Source organism: Peromyscus maniculatus, chromosome 17 (assembly GCF_049852395.1).
Source record: "Peromyscus maniculatus bairdii isolate BWxNUB_F1_BW_parent chromosome 17, HU_Pman_BW_mat_3.1, whole genome shotgun sequence".
Classification (NCBI taxonomy): Eukaryota; Metazoa; Chordata; class Mammalia; order Rodentia; family Cricetidae; genus Peromyscus; species Peromyscus maniculatus.
The window spans coordinates 58,349,237-58,354,888 of NC_134868.1; the positions used below are offsets into that span (position 1 = coordinate 58,349,237).

Below are 5,652 nucleotides of genomic sequence, written 5' to 3' on the forward strand. Positions count from 1 at the left end.
TCACAACAGAAAGGTGTGACAGAGAAAACCTGCTTGGCTTATGGCACAGAAAATTGGCCGTGTGTGAAGGGATGAGGGACAGGAGAGACCTGCCCAGAGCATGTCACCAGCAGCCAACTCCTCCCAGCCCAGTGCCATGTCCTGGTCGCTGCCCTTTTTAATAGCTCATCACCTCATGACCCTGTCGATGGACTGAGCTGCTGATGAGGTCAGGGGCTTTTGAGCCAATCTCTTTCTGAAGGCTATCAGCTCTGAACTCAGCCCTCAACACGCATGTGCCTTCAGAGCCAAACCATAACATCTGCCTTGTGCTCCACACAAGGTCACATCCCCTAGCACCGAGAGTTGGGACTTCAGTGAAAAACAGTAAAACAATCCAGGAAGAAAACGGGAAGTGGAGCGGGAGAGATGGCCCAGCGGTCCTTGTGCTGGCTCATTTGACGTTAACGTGGCACAAGCTAGAGTTGTTTGGGAAGAGAGAAAAAAAAATTTTTCCCCTTGAGAAACTGAGAAAATGCTTCCACCAGATTGGCCTTTGGGCAAGGGTATGGGATGTTTTCCTGACTGGTGATTGGTGTGGGAGGTCTCAGCTCACTGTGGGCAGGGTCACCCCTGGGCTGATGGTTTTGAGTGCTATAAGACAGCAAGATAATGGGGCTGGAGAGATGGCTCAGCAGTTAAGAGTACTTGTTGCTCTTACAGAGGACCCAGGTTCATCTCCCAGCACTGGCATGGTGGCTACAACCATCTGTGACTCTGGTTTCAGGGGTGTCCTTTTCTTACCTCTTCAGGTGCCAGGACTAAATGTGGTACACACATGTGCAGGCAGAACATTCATGTTAAGGACCTGGAGAAGTCCCACAAAAGACCACCATCCGTGTATGCAATTAGTAAGAGCATTTGTTTTCTGGCATGCTGGGGCCTGCCATCGCACACAAAGGCAAGGTGCCAAAGACCCCGAGAGGGAACTGAGGGCTCCTTTTAAGCCTAAGGGGAGTGTCCAAGGAAGTTAGCTCATCTTAGATATGACTGGCTTATGCTAGTGGCAATCATGTTAGTAACTTCTAATTGGCTAGGGTTATTTGGGGGTTGGTCAGGGCTATAGTTTTCCATTTTTGAGCAGGCCTGGACAAATCCTAGACTTTGTCCTTATTTGGTTATTACCTTGAGCTGTTAATTATGGGGGTTGGCTCAGTGGCCCAGGCTTGTTACGTCCCTATTTCCCTTGTTCTTGTGTCAGGGGCACCAGTGATTGATTGCCCTTTGTTCGTGGTTCTTCTTTAGAAACTGTTTGTTCGGTTCCAAAAAGCAGGGACTGAGGTCTAGTTCTCAATGGAGTTATGAGGGCAGGCTGTCGTGGTATTTGCCTAGCCCTCTCAATTCACATATTTAAAAATAAATAAAACCTTAAAAAAAGAAAACAGTCTGAGAAAGCAAAGAGGAATAAGCCTTAAGCAGCACTCCATGGCTTTTGCATCAGGTCCTACCCCCAGGCTCCTGTCCTGTTTGAATTCCAACCCTGTCTTCTCTCAGTGATGGACTGGAATCTGGTAACTGTAAGCTGAAATAAACCCTTTCCTCCTCAAATTATTTTTGGTTATGGTGTTTTTTTGTCACAGCAATAGCAACATCACCCTCTTGCAGAGGACTCAAGTTCAGTTACCATCACACACATTGGGCAGCTCTTAGCTATCTATAACTTCAGCTCCAAGGGATATGGCATCCTCTTCTGGAGTCCGTGGGGACCCGTGTTCACATGTGCACACACTCACACAGAGACACACGTGGGTAAGTGATTAGAAAAAAAAAATAAAGTTTGTTTTGTTTGGTTTCATTTTTTTTAATCGACAGTCGATATTTTATTCAGATAGCAGTCTCATTACATGTGGTCCAAGAACATTCAAATAGGAACTCGATAAAATCAGATGTTAAAGATCAGTCTTCAAACACCATAGCCAACGATGCCGCGTTTGCCTATGATCTCTCCGACATAAAACCACATCCACACTTCAGCGGCTACCAAATCATTCATTATAGCTTCCTTGACTGTAAGCTGTTTGAAGCTACCAGTTTTAGCACTTTGGATTATTTTTTCCACACTCTGAATAGCCGCAGGGAGTTCAGCAGGGGTTGGGGGAACCAGCTCAACCTCGGCGTACCGCCAAAATGTGGCCAATGGAGGCTTCGAGTGAGTCACAGCAGTGGCTACTAGCCCCTGGGGTCTTCTCCGTGAAGTTACCCACAAACTTGGCCATGGTCTAGGGTGGAAGGTCCGTCTCTTGGTTTCATTTTTTGAGACAGGGTTTCTCTGTGTAACCACCCTGGTTGTCCAGGAACAAACTTTGTAGACCAGGCTGCCCTCGAACTCATGGAGATTGGCTTGCCTCTGCCTCCCAAGTGCTGGGGTTAAAGGTGTGCACCACCACTGCCTGGTGAAAAATTAATTTTTTTAAAGGGAAGGTAAAATTCAGGATATTGATTCTGTGAAGACTCAAAAGGACAGTTTTGAGACTGGGTCTAATACAGGCCAGGTAGACCTCGAGCTGGCTGTGGCAATGGGGTGGATGGGATTACATCACAGGCCCCCATGGCTTTTATCACCTCATTTTAGGCAATGCTGGAATCAAACTCAGGGCCTCTGGTGTGTGAGGCCAGCCCTCTACTCACTGAGCTATAACACTGAATTTAAGTTTTAAAGCCAATATAGCCGGGTAGTGGTGTATCCTTTTAATCCCAGCACTCAGGAGGCAGAGGCAGGAAGAGCTCTGAGTTCGAGACCAGCCTGGGCTACAGAGTGAGTTCCAGGACAGCCACAGCTACAGAGAGAAACCCTGTCTTCAAATACCAGAAGAAGAAGGAAAAACAAGCCAGTCTCCGGTGCTTTGGCTCATGCGCTTTTGTTTGTTTGTTTGTTTTACATTTGTCTGATTGTTTTTTATTGTTTTGGGTTTTTTTTTCCACTTTTTTAAAGACACGAATAGGTTTTAGCTGTTGATCAAACCCAGGGTGCATTGGTGAATCTTTGGGTGGTTTCTAGGATATTGCGGGTCAATCGCAGTGACCCTTGGAAGGGAGAGCCAAAGCTGTGGACTCTTTCCCTAGAGTCCTGTCTGTCCATTTCTCCTTCCCTCATATCGTCATTTTCTCCTGTCTTCCGCATCTGGAGAGGGGTCACATCCCACATCCAACTAGCTGAAACAGCCCCTGCGGGTGACTTGCATCTCTGTGGAACCTGTACTGATGGTCATGTCTTGTCCCTGACTATAATCAGAGACCCAGTCTGCCTTGGGGAGAATTAACAGGAGGAAGTGGCTCTTTAGCAAATTATGCTGTCCTTGTCCTGGCAGCCATGTTTGCAAGAAGCCCTTTCTTCTCAGCGTGAGTGATGGAGAAGTGGTTAATTAAGAGCCCTCCCTGTCCGACCCCGATCTGCAGGGCTGGGCCCTCTGTAAAACGCTGGCAGTCTCAGCAGCGCCTCCCCCAAAGGCTGAGATTCATTTCCATTGTAAAGGACACTCTTTCCTGCCACATCTCCACATTGCAGGCTGGGTGGAGAACGCGGATCCAGCTGTTCTGTTCCCCCGTGCTGAGCCGGTGGATGATGCATTTTTGAGCAATTATCTGGCTTGCGTTTTTTTGTTTTAACGAGTTCCCGGTAGCTCCTTGGGTATTCTTTTCTCAGTTAATTGCTTGCTTCTCATCTCGTGTATCCAGGACTTCGGGGGCGGTGCGCTCTAGAGCCACCTGCCCGTGGTCCTTGTTGTGAGGACATTCCTTGAGACAGGAGGGGGGCACTGCCTGGCAGCCTTGACTGTTGGTCCCGCCCCTCTGCCCTAAGGGCTGTGAAGTCTTGGCGGCTGGTTCTCCCCGACACCCACCCCTCAGTCAGCCCTTTCCTTCACAAGGGCACCGTGGTGGCTGGAATACCTCAGCCACACTGACCTCGGACGAACCCCAGTGGGGCAGGATGGGGGGTGGGGTGGTGGAGGAGATCAGGCAGTTCTTTGCCACTTATGTAAGGAGCCGGCGGTGTGTGGGTTCTCTCGGGAGTCACGTCACTGATGCACCCTGCACGTCCGCCCGGTCCCTTTGCCCTTGAGTTGCCTGGCAGGGGTGGCAGCCTTTCTGGCCATGTGAGCTTGGCGGAGCCAGGGCTGTCTCTCTGTGTGGTCCTTTTATTGTCTGTCTGCCCGGGAAGTGATCCAAACCTCAACTGTAGCCCAAGATGTCCAAAGTCCAGAACGCTGGCTGATCCAGGCAGCCGAGGAAGTAAACAGTTTTTCATGGGCCTCACAATGGGCCCAAACAAGAGCTCTGCAGCCTGAGCGAGCCCCGGAGAGGGCTCGGGCGAGAGCATCTGCTCTGTAGTCCTGGCAGGGAGAAACTGGGAGCTTTGTCTTCCTTTTGAATAACCCAAAACATTAGCCTCTAAAAAGCAGATTGGACCGTGCCCCGCACCAAAGTGGGCTCAAGTCCTACAACCCCAGCTCCTCCAGTGCGTGACCTTATTTGGTGATGGGGTCAGTCACTGCAGTAACTGGTCACGCTGAAATGAGGTCACATTGGAGTGGGGGGGCTTCATCCACCATAACCGGGTCCCTGAGAATGAGCGGAGTCCGGATGCAGGCTGGAGCACAGGGATGGAGGTAAAGACGGAAGGAGGGAGGCAGGGAATTGGGGGGAGAAAGGCAGACGAGGGAGGCAGAGGTCCAGGTTCCACATCTGGACAGGCCCGGGATGGGTCCCCTCAGAGAGAGAGAGAGAGCCCGGACTGCACCCCTCTTGGGCCTCTTCTCGGGTCCTAAGGCCTCATGGGGTACTGTACTCTGAGGAGGACAGCTCCAGGTCATGGATCCAAGCAGACTGACTGAGCAAACGACAGGAAGAGGTTCTCTCCTTTCTCTCCCGCTTCCCTTGGATCTGGCTGCATCCACTAACTCACCATGGCTGCCGTGATGGCTCCTCTCCCAAGTGGCCAGCTGGCAACCTTGGGGACACCAGCCCTCCTTCCTTGTCACCTGCCCATCTGAGTGCTCACTAAGTCGGGTCCGCTTTCACTTAGTGCCTCTGGTCTTTCAGGGCCTCCCTGTCTCTGGCCTCAGTGAAAACTTCTTCATGTCAGTGCCAGTGTTGCTGTCTAAAATCTTAGGCCAGACCATGCTCACCTCCCCCTGTAGTCTGCAATGGCTCCCATCTGCTTTCGGGAGGAGAGTCATTTCTAGACTCAAGCCGCTGCCAGCAGCCTCACCTTCCACCTGGGACCCACATACCCCACTTCCCCTCCCAGCCCCCTTGGCTGCTGGGCTGGGCTCTACTCATCCACCTTTTAAAAGCCCCACCCCGCGCTCACCTCGGTCCTCCATCCAGCGAGTGTGGCAGACTCTCTGTTCTGTAGAGTTCTTGTCTCTTAAGGCTGTAGAGCCATGGGCACAGAGAGCAAAGGGGGAGACAGGCAAGGGTTTATTAAGCAGAGGAAAACGTTCTCAGCGTTCTCAGGAAGAGGCTTTGTCTAGGGATTTCTAAGTGGGCTTTAAAAGAGGAAATGGGTTTTGACTGGTTCTTATATATGTTAATTAGGTGAGAAAGCAGGACCAATCAGGAGAGAGCCCACCAAACCTGAAAGGTTCTCAATTAAATCTGTGGCTCCACCCC

At 50.7% G+C, this 5,652-nt stretch overlaps 1 pseudogene; it reads right to left on the reverse strand.

The window, feature by feature from the left end:
- Nucleotides 1–1,851: 1,851 nt before the first annotated feature.
- Nucleotides 1,852–2,378, reverse strand: LOC143269084 (ATP synthase F(0) complex subunit g, mitochondrial pseudogene; annotated as a pseudogene).
- Between the last annotated feature and the right edge of the window lie 3,274 nt (nucleotides 2,379–5,652).